Genomic DNA, 15,269 nt, shown 5'->3' on the forward strand with positions numbered 1-15,269 from the left:
ACAGCGAGCTAAGCCGCCAGCTGCATCACTGGCTTCCCGTATCAGAGCGCCGGTTCAAGTCCTGGCTGATCTCTCTGCTCATGCTCCGGGGGAGACGGAGGAGGACGGCCCAAGTACTTGGGCCTCTGCCACCCACGTGGGAGACCAGGGCGGAGTTCCGGGCTCAGCCCCAGCCGCTGAGGCCATTTGGGGAGTGGGCTGGCACTCCCTGCCTCCCTCTCATCACTCTGCCTTTCAAATATACAAAACAAAAGTAAGAAACAGCACTGACCTTGCCTGTAACTAAACTGCAATGTTATGCTCTTCCACTGTTGACCATTTTCAGTTCCAGAATTTGTTGCAGGATGCCACATTGTGTTTGGTCGTCCTGCGCCCTGTCTGTGACAACTTCCCCATCTTTCCTGTTCCTACGATCATGACAGTCCCGAGGAGTACTGCACACTGTCCCTCAGTGTGGCAGATTTTATTAATTTTTAAATCCATTTATTTAAAACGCAGAGTTACAGAGAGAGATGGGTCTTCCATCTGCTGGTTCACTCCCCAAATGGCCATAATGGCATGCCTGGGCCGGGCCAAAGCCAGGAGCTTAGAATTCCATTCAGGTCTCCCATGTGAGTGGCAGGGCCCGAGCACTGGGGCCATCCTCGGCTGCCTTCCCAGGCGCACACACTGGATCCGCCCGGGGCTGTGCGGACGCTGCACTGGAAGCAGTGGCCTAACCCACCGAGCCACAGTGCCTGCCCCGGTGGTAAGTTTTCGGGGAACTTCTAACCAGGCTGCAGAGCCCTTCCCAGGACATCTGGTCAGGGAGCACGTGACACATCCACACGCTCTCACTGATGACATTAATCTTTTTTTTATTTTTAAGATTTATTTATTTATTTGAAAGGTGGAGTTACAGAGGCAGAGAGAGAGATCTTCCACCTGCTGGTTTACTCCCCAAACGGCTGCAATGGCCGAAGCTATGCTGATCCGAAGCCAGGAGCCAGGAGCTTCTTCCGGGGTCTCCCACACAGGTGCAGGGGCCCAAGCACTTGGGCCATTTTTCACTGCTTTCCCAGACCATAGCAGAGAGCTGGATGGGAAGAGGAACAGCCGGGACTCGAACCGGCGCTCTGCTATAGGATGCCAGTGTCACAAGCAGTGGCTTAACCCACCACACCACAATGCCAGCCCTGGTTAATTCAGACTTTGACTTATCATCTATTGCTTCATTATTTATTTTGTTCCTCAAATTGTTCCTTCAGGTTGGCTGGGCCCCGGCTCCTTTTGACCCGCCCCCATGGGTGGTTTTCAGAGCACTTCCTGGGTGTCTAGCACGGTGGGAGGCTCCAGGCTCGAATTCCACTTTTCCTGCCTCTCTCCTTGAATCAGCTTTTGCCTGGAGCGCTCATTCCTTTGACTGGAGAGCGGAGTCTAAACACCAAAGTCGGCCCTGACAGTGCCCCCTGCCGCCACCACTTTGACATTTTCTTCCTTGCACAAACAACGAGGGACCCCGCCACACACCTGATGATGACCCGGCTGAAATCAGGCCCGCTCCTGCCTCAGCTGCAGGAAGGAGCTCGGGGCGACAACTCTCAACTGGGGGCACTGGGGCACAGCGGGGCAAGCCGCCCCATATCAGAACACCGGTTCAAGTCCCAGTACTCCACGTCTGCTCCAGCTTCCATCTAATGCAGCCGGGAAGGCAGTGAAAGGCGGCCCAAGTGCTTGGGTTCCTGCTACCCGAGTGAGACGCCTGGATGGAGTTCCTGGCTCCCGGCTTTCACCAGGGCTAGTGCTGGCTGCTGTGGGCCTTTGGGGGAGTGACCCAGCAGACAGAAGATCTCTGTCTCTGTCTCTCTCCCTCTGTGACTCTGCCTTTCAAATAAATGAAAACTTTTGGCCAGCGCCGTGGCTCACTAGGCTAATCCTCTGCCTTGCGGCGCCGGCACACCGGGTTCTAGTCCCGGTCGGGGCGCCGGATTCTGTCCCTGTTGCCCCTCTTCCAGGCCAGCTCTCTGCTGTGGCCAGGGAGTGCAGTGGAGGATGGCCCAGGTGCTTGGGCCCTGCACCCCATGGGAGACCAGGAAAAGCACCTGGCTCCTGGCTCCTGCCATCGGATCAGCGCGGTGCGCCGGCCGCAGTGCGCCGGCCGCGGCGGCCATTGGAGGGTGAACCAATGGCAAAGGAAGACCTTTCTCTCTGTCTCTCTCTCTCACTGTCCACTCTGCCTGTCAAAAAAAAATAAAAATAAAAAAAATAAATGAAAACTTTTATCTAGTTGAAAGTTTTGAAAGGCAGAGTCACAGAAAGATAAGGAGAGAGGGAGAGAGAGAGAGAGAGGGAGAGGGAGGGAGAGGGGGAGAGAGAGAGGGAGAGGGGGAGATGGGGGGAGAGGGAGGGAGACGGAAGGAGAGGGAGGGAGAGGGGCAGGGAGAGGGGGAGAGAGGGAGGGAGACGGAGGGAGAGGGGGAGAGGGGAAGAGAGAGGGGGAGAGGGGAAGAGAGAGAGAGGAGAGGGGGGAGAGAGAGGAGAGAGGGAGAGAGAGGGGGAGAGAGTAGGGAGAAGGAGGAGAGAGGGGGAGAGAGGGAGAGAGAGGGAGGAGAGAGGGGGAGGGGGGGGAGAGAGAGGGAGAGAGGGAGGAGAGAGGGAGACAGAGGAGGAGAGAGGGAGAGAGAGGGAGGAGAGAGGGGGAGAGAGGGAGAGAGAGGGGGAGAGAGGGGGGAGAGAGGGAGGAGAGGAGGACGGAAAGAGAGGAGAGAGGGGGAGGGAGGGAGGGGGAGAGAGGGAGAGAGAGGAGAGAGGGAGGAGAGAGGGAGAGAGGGAGAGAGAGGGGGAGAGAGGGAGGGAGAGAGAGGGAGGAGAGAGGGGGAGAGAGGGAGAGGAAGGGAGAGAGAGGGAGAGAGAGAGGGAGAGGAGGACGGAGAGGGAGGAGAGGGGGAGGGAGGGAGGGAGGGGGGAGAGAGGGAGAGAGAGAGGAGAGAGGGAGGAGAGAGGGAGAGAGAGGGGGAGAGGAGGACGGAGAGGGAGGAGAGGGGGGAGGGAGGGAGGGAGGGGGGAGAGAGGGAGAGAGAGGGGAGAGAGGGAGAGAGAGAGGAGAGAGGGAGAGAGAGGGGGAGAGAGAGGGGGAGAGAGAGGGAGGAGAGGGGGAGAGAGAGGGAGAGAGAGGGGGGAGAGAGGGGGAGAGAGGGGAGGGGGAGAGAGGGAGGGGGGAGAGAGGGAGGAGAGAGAGGGGGAGAGAGTAGGGAGAGGGAGGAGAGAGGCTGAGAGGGGGAGAGAGGGAGAGAGAGGGGGAGAGAGAGGGAGGGAGAGGGAGGAGAGAGGGAGAGGGAGGGAGAGGGAGGAGAGAGGGAGGGAGAAGGGAGGGGGAGAGAGGGAGAGAGAGAGAGGGAGGGAGAGGGAGGAGAGAGGGAGAGAGAGGGAGGGAGAGGGAGGAGAGAGAGAGAGGGAGAGAGAGGGGGAGAGAGGGAGGAGAGAGGGAGAGAGAGAGGGAGAGAGAGGGAGGGAGAGGGAGGAGAGAGGGGGAGAAGGGAGGGGGAGAGAGGGAGAGAGAGGGAGAGAGGGGGGGAGAGAGAGGGAGGGAGAGGGAGGAGAGAGGGAGAGAGAGAGGGAGAGAGAGGGAGGGAGAGGGAGGGAGGGAGAGGGAGGAGAGAGAGGGAGGGAGAAGGAGGGAGGGAGAGGGAGGAGAGAGAGGGAGGGAGAGGGAGGAGAGAGGGAGAGAGAGGGGGAGAGAGGGAGAGAGGGATGGAGAGGGGGAGAGAGGGAGGGAAAGGGGGAGAGAGGGAAGAGAAGGAGAGAGAGGGAGGGAGAGGGAGAGGGGGAGAGAGGGAGGGAGAGGAGGAGACAGGGAGGGAGAGGGGGAGAGAGGGAGGGAGGAGGGAGACAGGGAGGGAGAGGGGGAGAGAGGGAGGGAGAGAGAATCTGAACTCCATCCGGGTTTCCCATGTGGGTGGCAGGGGCCCAAATACTTGAGCCACCATCTGCTGCCTTTCCCCGCCCATGAAGCCAGGAGCTGGATCAGAAGTGGAGCAGCTGGGACTCGGGGCTGCATTCACATGCGGTGCCCGTGTCGCAGGCAGCAGCTGAAACCACTGTGGCCAGCCCCAGTGAATGAATCGTGTGAAAGAGACAGAGAGAAAAGGGACAGGCAGAGATGCGAGGCGCCAGGTCCCCCGGGAGGGCCTGCTAGGCGGAGGGGAAGGAGCAGGGCCCTGCCGCGTCCCCAGCAGCAGCTGCAGCAGGTGCAGTTCCCCAGCGCCCACTCAGAGCAGCTGCTGTCCAGCCGCTGCCTCACTCAAACAGGCCCAGCACGCAACACCGCCGCACTTCACAGGTGCGGAGGCCCAGGCTCGGAAAGGCCTCGCTGGGTCCGCAAACGCAGAGATGCTGGGATTTTAACGCAGCTCTGCTGGGCGCCCGGTGGCAGCCGGAGGAGAGCGCGGTTCTTCCGCTCCCGCGTGCGTGGCGGCAGAGTGCGGTGACCCGCGAGTCCCGCTCAGCCCCGCGTGGCCTGGACTTGTAGCTGGGCTGGAGGGCACAAAGCCGCGCGTTGACAGACACAACGTGGCGCTCAAATCCCGGCTGCACCCTTTCTTAGCTGGGCGAGCCCCGGGTCCAGCGACAGGAGCCGGGGGCGGCACAGGTGCGTCTCAAGCTTGTCGCGGCCACCTCGCCTCCCGGCTTCTGCCAGAACCTGGCTTTCTGTTAGGAAGGAAGCGTCCAAACGAGAAACCCTCTTCCTTGTGGTCGCACGACGTGGGAATAGAGGAACAGAGACATCGGTGGCAAAAGTCACCTCTCGGCTGCCTTCTGCTTTCCGAAACCCGGTTTGTGAACAAGGCCAGCAGCTCCGGCCAGGGGTCGTGACCTCGCCAGGGACGCTCCTTCCCCGCGTGCGTGGGGTTTCCCGGAGCTGGCGCGCCCTGTGGCAGTGCCTGAAGGCCTGGTCACCTGCGCGCAGGCGGAGCGGAAGCGGACCCAAGGTCCTCGCAGAAGGACCCAGGAAAGGTGCAGGCCGCAGGCACAAGGCTGTCTGGCAGAGTCCAGCACCGGGCGGGGTGGCCGCTGGGGAGCACCAGGCTCGAGCACAGGCCCGGTCCCAAGCAGGATGAGTGGGGGAGACGTGGAGCCGGACCGTTGACCCTGGGCCTGGGGAAGGGGTCTGAGGGCAGAGGGCTGCTCACCGGGCAGGCGAGGTCAGACCTTAGAGCAGCCCAGAGCCTGCGCGGGAGGGGGGAGGGGGGGAAGGGGAAGGAAGCCCCACCCAGCCGGCATTGGCTCTGCCCACGCGGCAGACCCTCGTGCACGCTCCGGGGTGTGTGGCCGTTCTGTCTCCTTTCAGCAGACGTTAGAAAGTCCTCGCTTTCTCAAAAGGCTGAGCCAGATGACCGTACAGCCCAGAGGCTCTGACTCGGGGTAGGTCCTCGGAGCATTTGAGCCCCGGGCTCACAGCCTAGGTGGTACCCCTGGCACAGCAGCCGAAGGCGGGAGCCCTAGGAATGGGCCCAGGAAACGTGGGGTGTCCGGGCCGCGTGGGAGGGCAAGCGCCTGGAGGACGCTGGGCTCCATGGGACCAGCCGGGCTCTGAGAGACAGGACTGATGGAGTCCACTCGGAGGAGGAACCTCTAGAGCCAAATTCCTAGAAACAGCCAACAGCGCAAAGCAGAACAGAGGTGAGGAGGGGAGAGCTGTTCCTGAAAGAGCTTCGGTTTTGCAAGGTCAGAGTTCCGAGATCTGATGCGTAACAATGGGGATATCCTTTTACCTCATTTAAAGAGAAAAGATTGATTAATATCTTTGACAGGCAGAGTTACAGAGAGGCAGAAGCAGAGAGATCTTCCATCTGCTGGTTCACTCCCCAAACGGCTGCAATGGTTGGAGCTGGGCCAATCCGAAGCCAGGAGCTTCTTCCAGGTCTCCCACGCGGGTGCAGGGACCCAAGGACTTGGGCCATCTTGCACTGCTCTCCCAGGCCATAGCAGAGAGCTGGATCGGAAGAGGAGCAGCTGGGGCTGGAACAGGCATCCATATGGGATGCCGGCACTTCAGGCAGTGGCTTTATCCACTAGGCCATAGTGCCAGCCCCAGAAACAGGCTTTTTCAAGAGGCTTGCCACGTGTCAGGAGGAGGGCAGGGAAGCAGACATCTTCCATGTCAAAAGCGGTTTTTGCTGGGGCCAGCACTGTGGCGCAGTGGGTTAAAGTCCTGGCCTGAAGCGTCCGCATCCTAGATGGGCGCCAGTTCTAGTCCTGGCTGCTCCTCTTCTGATCCAGCTCTCTGCTATGGCCTGGGAAAGCAGTAGAAGATGGCCCAAGTCCTTGGCCCCTGCACCCACGTGGGAGACCCGGAAGAAGCTCCTGGCTTCTGGCTTCGGATTGGCGCAGCTCCAGCTGTTGCATCCATCTGGGGAGTGAACCAGCAGATGGGAGACCTCTCTCTCTCGTCTCTATCTCTCTCTGTAACTCTGTCTTTCAAATAAAAATAAAACAAATCTTAAAAAAAGTGTTTTTTGAGCCGGCGCCGTGGCTCAATAGGCTAATCCTCCACCTTGCGGCGCCGGCACACCGGGTTCTAGTCCCGGTCGGGGCGCCGGATTCTGTCCCGGTTGCCCCTCTTCCAGGCCAGCTCTCTGCTATGGCCAGGGAGTGCAGTGGAGGATGGCCCAGGTGCTTGGGCCCTGCACCCCATGGGAGACCAGGAAAAAGCACCTGGATCCTGGCTCCTGCCATCGGATCAGCACGGTGCGCCGGCTGCAGCGGCGGCCATTGGAGGGTGAACCAACGGCAAAGGAAGACCTTTCTCTCTGTCTCTCTCTCTCACTGTCCACTCTGCCTGTCAAAAAAAAAAAAAAAAAAAAAAAGTGTTTTTTCCTGCCTTGCTAGTGAGCAAGAGCCTTTTTCAAGGCTGAATGGGGGATGGAGGAGTTGGGCTCAGGGAACTGTCGAGCAGTTTCCAAGGTGAGCTGCACACCGGCTGGGCCTTGGGCCCTTCCACCCAAGGCCTGGCTGTTGACAGCAGGTGCAGAGCCTGGTCGCGTCTGTGGCCCCAGCCACGTCTTTGGGGTCCGTTGCTAGGATGCTTAAGCAGTCTTTATTTGCTTGTTCGAAAGTCATCCTGCTTAGTGACAGGATCGGCAGTCGGCTTCGTTCATCAGAAGTGGCAAAGGCAAGGGCAAGGAGGCTGGATTCACACAGCCACAGCCGTGTCTGTTTCAGGCCGCCCAGTGGGGCTGCTGGCAAAGAGGACCCTGTGTGTGCAGGTGGCTCAAGTGCCCGCCCTTGTGCGGCCTGGGAACCAGGGAGGTGGTGAGAGGGCTGAGGGCCAGTGGGAGACAAACAGAGGGGGGAGGAAGCACTTGAGGAACTGAAAGGTGCCCGGGGCAGGGCTGGCCCATCCTGCAGTGTGGCAGGGGCGCCTTGGCCACTTCAGCCGGCAGTGTGGCCTCAGCCCAGCACCTGCGGGAGTCCAGTGGGGGGCCAGGTGGTGTGCGTGGCGTGGCGTCTCAGCAGAGTCTGGACTGGGCATGGAGGACGGGGCAGTGCGCCTGGTGAGGACAGAGGGCAGAGGCCCAGCTGCAGGCAGAGGGCGGAGGCTAAACACAGAGGGGAGAGTGAGGGAGGAAGCCCACCGGACCCCAGGCTCCAAGGGTCGGGTGCTCACCCCCCTGTCAGTTATGATCAGGGTCCAGGGGGGCACAGTTGCCGCCACTATGAGAGCCTGAGCCAGGCCTGGCCGCAGTCCTGCCCAAGATGGCATCGCCTTGGCTCTTCTCTCTGACTGCCCATTGCAGGCCCCGGCCTGAGCTACCCCAGAGGGCAGAGCCTGAGTCCCAGGCCAGGCAGCCATGGCCACCCCAGGGGCGGGGGCTCAGTTTCAGAGCGGTCACTGCAGTGGGCTCTGTGCTGATGGGAGAGCCGGGAGAACCCTGTCCCACAGAAGGGGCTCGGCCACTGGGGCAGAGGCACAGAGACGGAGATGGAGCACCCTCTGCCCTAGGCGTCAGCGAGAGCCCTCAGGACACGCTCCCTAGTGCCTCGGCCTCCCCCTGCGTCCTTTCCTGGGCCTGTGACTCCGCTGGGCCTCAAAAGCCACAGCTGCCTGGTCGCCTGCTCCTCCCTGTGCACCCCCTGCAGTGCCAAGGCCAGGCTGTGCGCCCCCTGCAGTGCAGGGCCGGCTCTAGCCTCACCCCACTCACCCATCTGCCCTTCCTAGAACAAGGCTCTTCCGGTGAAGCCTGGGTTCTGGGTGACTTGGCCCCTCATGTCCTGGTCCCTGACAATACGGCTTCATCTTTTGCCTTCCCCTTCTAGAACATTCTCTGCTTGTTAGCCACATCAAAGCTCTTGTATTCCCTCGGTCCTGAAACACTCCCTCGCTTCCCCAGGCCTTTTGTACATGCTTGGACAGCAGCCCTGTTGGCTCTTCCAGGGTCACCTTGGGTGAGCAGGCTGATTGGAAGTGTCCTTGGTCTGCTCTGTCCCGACACTCATTCATTCATTCAACAAATATTCCCTGAGCGCCTGCAAATATTGCCTGGCCCTGTTGTGGGCTCTTTAATAGGCTGCCTTAGTTTACCTTCACATGGGGGCTGGGGGAGACAGACCACACACAACACAGTGTGGCAGTGATGGGGTGGGTGGCGGGGCTGTGGGACTAAGGAGCTGGGGGTGGGGGATGGGGTCAGAATAAGGGGGGCGGGACTCTGATCTGAGGTGGGGCGGAGAGGGTAGGCCTCACTGAGAAGGTCTCTGGGCCGAGATTTTTCAACGCCCTCCAGCCAAAAGCAGCAGAGCGATTTGGGTTCACCCCTGGTAGAGAGGAGTGGCACACATGGTGGGAACCAGGGGGCCACTCAGTAAGGGGGCGTCGGAAAGGACCTACACAGGGCTGGCGTGGGAGCTCACACCCACCCTGCAGCACCTGGTTGGAGTCTCAGCTCCACTTCCAATTCCAGCTTCCTGTTGGTGTGCACTCTGGGAGGCCACGGGTGCCCATGGCTCAAGTGTTTGGGTCCCTGCCACCCACATGGGAGACCTGGATGGAGCTCCTGGCTCCTGGCTTTGGCCTGGCTTGGTCTTGGCTTTTGCCGGCATTTGGGGAGTGAACCAGAGGATGGAAAATCTTCCACTCTCTCACTCTCACTTCTCACTTTCACTTTCTGCCTTCCAAATAAAATTAAAACAAACACATTTTTGGCCGGCGCCGCAGCTCAATAGGCTAATCCTCCACCTTGCGGCGCCAGCACACTGGGTTCTAGTCCCAGTCGGGGCGCCAGATTCTGTCCCGGTTGCCCCTCTTCCAGTCTAGTTCTCTGCTGTGGCCAGGGAGTGCAGTGGAGGATGGCCCAAGTCCTTGGGCCCTGCACCCCATGGGAGACCAGGAGAAGCACCTGGCTCCTGCCATCGGATCAGCGCGGTGCGCCAGCCACAGCGCGCCAGCTGCGGCGGCCATTAGAGGGTGAACCAACGACAAAAGGAAGACCTTTCTCTCTGTCTCTCTCTCTCACTGTCCACTCTGCCTGTCAAAAACAACAACAACAACAATTTTTTTAAAAAAGAAAGGGCATAGAGGATTCAGGCGAGTTTACGCAATTTGGGAAGATCTGCTGCGCCCAGGACGCTGTGAGGAACCAGGAGTAACCTCTGCCTGTGTTAACGCAGTTCCTCTACAGAGAAGGAGGGAAGTCCGTGGCCAGGCGAAGGCTGAGTTAGCAGAAGGCAACCGTCTCTCCTGTTAGCCAGGAGAGGGGGCCATTCCTTTCCCTAGGTTGGTCAGAACGAATGGCCACAAACGTGGTAGCTACTTGTGGAGTAGCAGGTAAAGCCACCGCCTGCAGCACCGGCATCCCATATGAGCGCTGGTTTGAGACCCGGCTGCTCCACTTCCGATCCAGCTCTCTGCTGTGGCCTGGGAAAGCAGTGGAGGATGGCCCAAGCGCTTGGGCCCCTGCACCTGCATGGGAGACCTGGAAGAAGCTCCTGGCTCCTGGCTTCGGGTCTGCCCTGCTCCCACCATTACGGCCATTTGGGGAGTGAATCAGAGGATGGAAGGCCTGCCTCTCCCCCCCCCCCCTCCTCTGTAACGGATCATTTGGTGCGGGATGATGGATCCTTCTCGCTGCTTGCCAATGTCCACGTCTCGGCTGTGTTCGGGCGGAGCGCGCCTGTGTGTTGTGCAAGCTGTCACAGGGACAACTGCCTCGTCTGCTCTCGCTGCCCTGGGAAACCACGCCCAGCAAGAGAGCACCCAAGCTGGCTGGTGCCAGCCCAGCTCCCGGAGGGCAGCGCTGCCGCCCTGCCTCTCTCTCTCTCTCTCTCTCATTGGAGTCAGCGAGCCTGGGGGAGGGAGGGACAGTCCCAGCCCAGCACAGGGCAGGCTGCACCTCGCAGTAGAAGGACCACGAAGCCAGGGTGCTGCAGGTGAGGGAGCAGGGGAGAGAAGGAAGAGGCAGAGAGGCAATGGGGGAGTGAGGGCCCAGGGAGGCTGCCCTCACCGTGGGGGAGCTGAGCAGCCTCTGCAGTGTTCTGAGCAGAGACATGACCATGGCCTCGACCCACAGGGGTCATCAGCAGGTGCATTTGGTGGTATGCTGGGGCAGCATCCTGACTGGAGTGGACCCAACAGCAAGTGGAGTGGAGACAAAGGAGGAACAGAAGTAGCTGGGCTGCAGTGGGGAGGGGAATCAAGTGGAGCTTGTTGGTTTTTTTCCTTTTTTTTTTTTTTAATTTTTTTGACAGGCAGAGTGGACAGTGAGAGAGACAGAGAGAAAGGTTTTCCTTTGCCATTGGTTCACCCTCCAATGGCCGCTGCAGCCGCAGCTGGCGCACCGCGCTGATCCGATGGCAGGAGCCAGGTACTTATCCTGGTTTCCCATGGGGTGCAGGGCCCAAGCACATGGGCCATCCTCCACTGCACTCCCTGGCCACAGCAGAGAGCTGGCCTGGAAGAGGGGCAACCGGGACAGAATCCGGCGCCCCGACCGGGACTAGAACCCGGTGTGCCGGCGCCGCAAGGTGGAGGATTAGCCTAGTGAGCCGCGGCGCCGGCCGGTTTTTTTCCTTTAAGCTGAGAAAAGACTGGCCAGTCGGGATGCAGGTCCAGTCAGACACCAGCATCTCAGGTTGGAGAGCCTTGGTTCCAGGCTCAGCTTCTGATGATTCCAGCTTCCTGCTAATGCACACCTGGGAGGCAGCAGGTGAAGGCTCAAGGACTTGGGTCCCTGCCACCCACATGGGGGACCCAGATGCAGTTCCTGGCTTCTGGCTTCAGCCCAGCTTGGCCCTGGCTGCTGTGAGCATCTGGGGAGTGAATCAGCAGATAGATCTCTCTCCCTCTCTCTGTTACTCTGTCCTTCAAATAAATCAATAAAAAGTAAATAATTGGGACCAGAGTTGTGGCATAGTAGGCCACGCCTCCACCTATGGTGCCAACATTCCTTATAGGTGCTAGTTCATGTTCTGGTTGCTCCACTTCCCAATCCAGCTCTCTGCTATGGTCTGGGAAAGCAGTAGAAGATGGTCCAAGTCCTTGGGCTCCTGCACCAACGTGGGAGACCCAGAAGAAGCTCCTGGCTCCTGGCTTCAGATTGGCCCAGTTCTGGCCATTGTGGCCATTTGGGGAGTAAACCAGTGAGTCAAAGACCTTTCTCTCTGTCTCTCCCTCTCTATGACTGTAACTCTACCTATCAAATAAATGAATACAATCTTATTAAAAAATAAAATAAAGGAACAGGCAGGGGCAGCAGCCGAAGTCAGGAGCTCCCTGTGCTGTTCATGGCCTCAGACACTAGGGTCCAGGGAGAATTCCTGCTTTACCACTTGCCTGCTGCATGACCCTCACCCATGCACTCTCTCTGAGCCTCGAGTCCCCGATCTGTAAAATGGGGACACTACTAATGTCCTCGTAGGGCTGTTCGGAGAATTGAGGGGGACAGGACTCACAGTGCCAGACACCCTGCAGCCCTAGGCGTCCATGCTGGTTACCTAAATGGCTCCAAGGGTGGGCGCAGGGCCCCGCCTACTGGCAGGCTGTGGAACTGCATCCTTTCGCTTATGCACAGGTGGAAGGCTCAGAATCCACTCCCTCCGAGGAACAGGAATGATTTTATTCCCCGTTTGAAGGAGAAAATCCAAACTCTGGAGGCACTCATCCTTTTTCTAGGGCTCTGGGATCCCCGCCTATCAGCCCCTTCCCTTCTCACACATAGGACTAATGCAGAACTTTTTCTTTTTTTCCTTCTTTTTTTTTTTTTTGACAGGCAGAGTTAGACAGTGAGAGAGAGAGACAGAGAGAAAGGTCTTCCTTCTGTTGGTTCACCCCCAAATGGCCACCATGGCTGGTGCTGTGCCGATCTGAAGCCAGGAGCCAGGTGCTTCCTCCTGGTCTCCCATGAGGGTGCAGGGCCCAAGCACTTGGGCCATCCTCCACTGCACTCCCGGGCCACAGCAGAGAGCTGGACTGGAAGAGGAGCAACCGGGACAGAATCCGGAGCCCCAACTGGGACTAGAATCTGGGGTACTGGCGCCACAGGCAGAGGATTAGCCAAGTGAGCCATGGCGCCGGCCAAAACTTTTTAATTTGTTTTATTTATTTGAAAGGCAGAGTAATGGCGAGAGAGGGAAGAGACAGAGAGAGGGGTCTTCCATCCACTAGTTCACTCCCCTAAATAGCTGAAACAGCCAGGGCTGGGCCAAGCTGAAGCCAGGAGTCAGGAACTTCATCCGGGTCTCTCATGTGGGTGCAGGGGCCCAAGCACTTGGGTCATCTTTCCCAGGCACATTAGCAGGGAGCTGATAAGTGGAGCAGCTGGGACTCAAACAGCACCCATATGGAATGCAGGCACTGCAGGCGCTGGCTTTACCTGCTATGCCATAGCGCCGGCCCCCAGAACTTTCTCTTCTGTATCTGCTCAACATTTGGACTTCTCTCTAGGTTTTTTTTGTTTGTTTTTAAAAGATTTATTTATTTGAAAGGAAGAGTGACAGAGATCTTGCACCTGCTGGTTCACTCCACAAATGACTGCACAGCCAGGGCCAGGCTAGGCCAAAGCCAGGAGACAGGAAATCCATTGGGGTGTCCTGCATGGGTGGCCCAACCACTTGGGCCATTACCTGCCGTCTCCCAGGAAGCATTAACAGGGAGCTGGAGCAGACGCTGGATTCTTGGGCCCCTGCACCCATGTGGGAGAGTCTACAGAAGCTCCTGGCTTCAGTTTAATCCAGCCCCAGCGGTTGTGGCTGTTGGGGAACGAATCAGTGGATGGAAGACCTCGCTCTCTCTGTAACTCTGCCTTTGAAATAAAATAAACTTTCAAAAAAAGAAAAAAAAATACAGAGTGCTGGGACTCAAGCCAACACTCCACATGGAATGGATGCGGGATGTGAGTCCTGGGCAGCTGAGCTGTGCTCAGTGCCGTGTGCTCTGCCCAGAGCTGCACTGGAGGCCGGTATCTCACTGGTGGCTGCCCAACGCCCCAGGGAGGCTTACAGGCAGGTCCCTCCCTCCTCCACCTGCCCCTCACCCTCCTCCCCCTGGGAAACCTTGGTCCACGCCCTTCAGGTAGCAAGTTCCTATTTGTCCTTCAATGCTCAGCCCAAACCTCAGTCCCCAAGACTTCGGTCAGGGACTTGCCGTCCTCACCTCCATCATCCATGGGACAGCACGGGCAATGGGCGCTGCACCCTGCCAGGCGGCAGGGCCCTGTAGGCAGGGGCGGCACATGCCACCTGCTCTGATCACAGACGTCTATGGCCGCCCTGCCGTGAGGGTCCGGGCAGATGTCCTGAGTCGCTTTTCTCTAAATTTCTGATATGCACAGGGTGATGAGCATACTTAGGCCAGCAGTCATCCAAGAGCTGATCCTGGATCAGGATCCCTGTGGACAGGGGCTGGTCTCACAGCCTTCCTTCTCCCTTCCCTGGGACTGCATCTTCCTTCCTGGGCAGATGGCCAGTAGCCTGCGTGAGACTCAGGAAACCAACAGTCTCTGGGATGGGGACTGGCCCATGGCAGGAGCAGGAGCCCAAGTGCCAAGTCTGGTGGTGAACAGGAGCGGTCGAGCCACCTACAGTCGCCGTGGAGAGCTAGACCCAGGGAGAGAGGCAACTGAGCCCATGCCTGGGTGCTCCTCTTTGAGGGGCACTAAAACACTGGAACGAACTGGACACAGCACTGAGCACGGGGGCTTGGCACACAGCCTGGAGTTACCGAATGCAGCCAGGCCTGCTCCCACCAGAGTCAATGGGGCCTAAAAAGAAAGAAATGTCCTTGCTGGTGTGGACTTTTTTTTTTTTAATAAGATATATTTATTTATTTGAAAGGCAGAGAGAGAGCGAGCGCTTCCATCTGCTAGTTCACTCCCCAAACAGCCAGGCCTGGGCCAGGAGCCTGGGCTTCATCCAGGCCTCCCACCTGGGAGTACTTGAGCCATCTCTACTGCCTTCCCAGGCGCATCAGCAAGGCGACGGACTGGAAGTGGAGCAGCTGGGACTTGACGGGAGCTCATCTGGGACGTCAGCGCTGCAGGTGGCAGCTCAACCCGCTGTGCCACATGCTGGCCCCTGGACAATTCCTGTGGAGTCCCAGCAAGGCCTAGGGGCAGGCTCTCCTCCCTCCTCCGCCAGCCAACCACGTCCCTCCCAAGTCCTCCTTCCACGCCTCTCTCGGGTCACCGCCGGGCCTTCCAGATGCTAACGCAAGTTTCACTCTGCAACTCGGATTCTGAAACGGAAACTGCAGGGCACGTGCCCTCGGACCAGGAGGGGTTATCTTACCTAAACTAGATCTAGGCTCTTCAGCATACTTCCAGTAAGCTGTGTCATCTGGGTATTATGAAAACGAACACTTCAAAACACCTAGCCCCTGTCTACGGAGCACAATGGTGCCAGCCCGGGTCAAGCACGCCACTCACTTCCTGTCACCCTGGGGCCAGGAAAGCCTGTCCTCAGACTGATTTAGACTGCCTTCAATCTTGACTTCACTGCAGGGGCTCACAGGGAAGTCTGCAGCCGAGCCTGGTTTCTCATGTCTAATGGGATAAGACGCGAGAATGCAGACATGCTGTAAGTGGCCACACCACAGCTATTTGCTCAGCAAGTGACATGGGGCTCACCACCACTAACAGTAAGAGGGCACTTCAAACAGCTCCTGGAGGGCTGGGGGTTTGGCACAGGGGTTAAGTTGCCATTTGGGATACCTGCATCCCATGAGTGCCTGGGTCCCATGGGAGACCTGTAGTACATTCTGGGCTCCTTGCCTTGGCCTGGCCCAGCTCTGGCTAGTGTGG

The sequence above is a fragment of the Oryctolagus cuniculus genome, chromosome 7 (assembly GCF_051225735.1).
Source record: "Oryctolagus cuniculus isolate XC-2025 breed Fujian yellow rabbit chromosome 7, ASM5122573v1, whole genome shotgun sequence".
In the NCBI taxonomy this organism is placed as follows: domain Eukaryota; kingdom Metazoa; phylum Chordata; class Mammalia; order Lagomorpha; family Leporidae; genus Oryctolagus; species Oryctolagus cuniculus.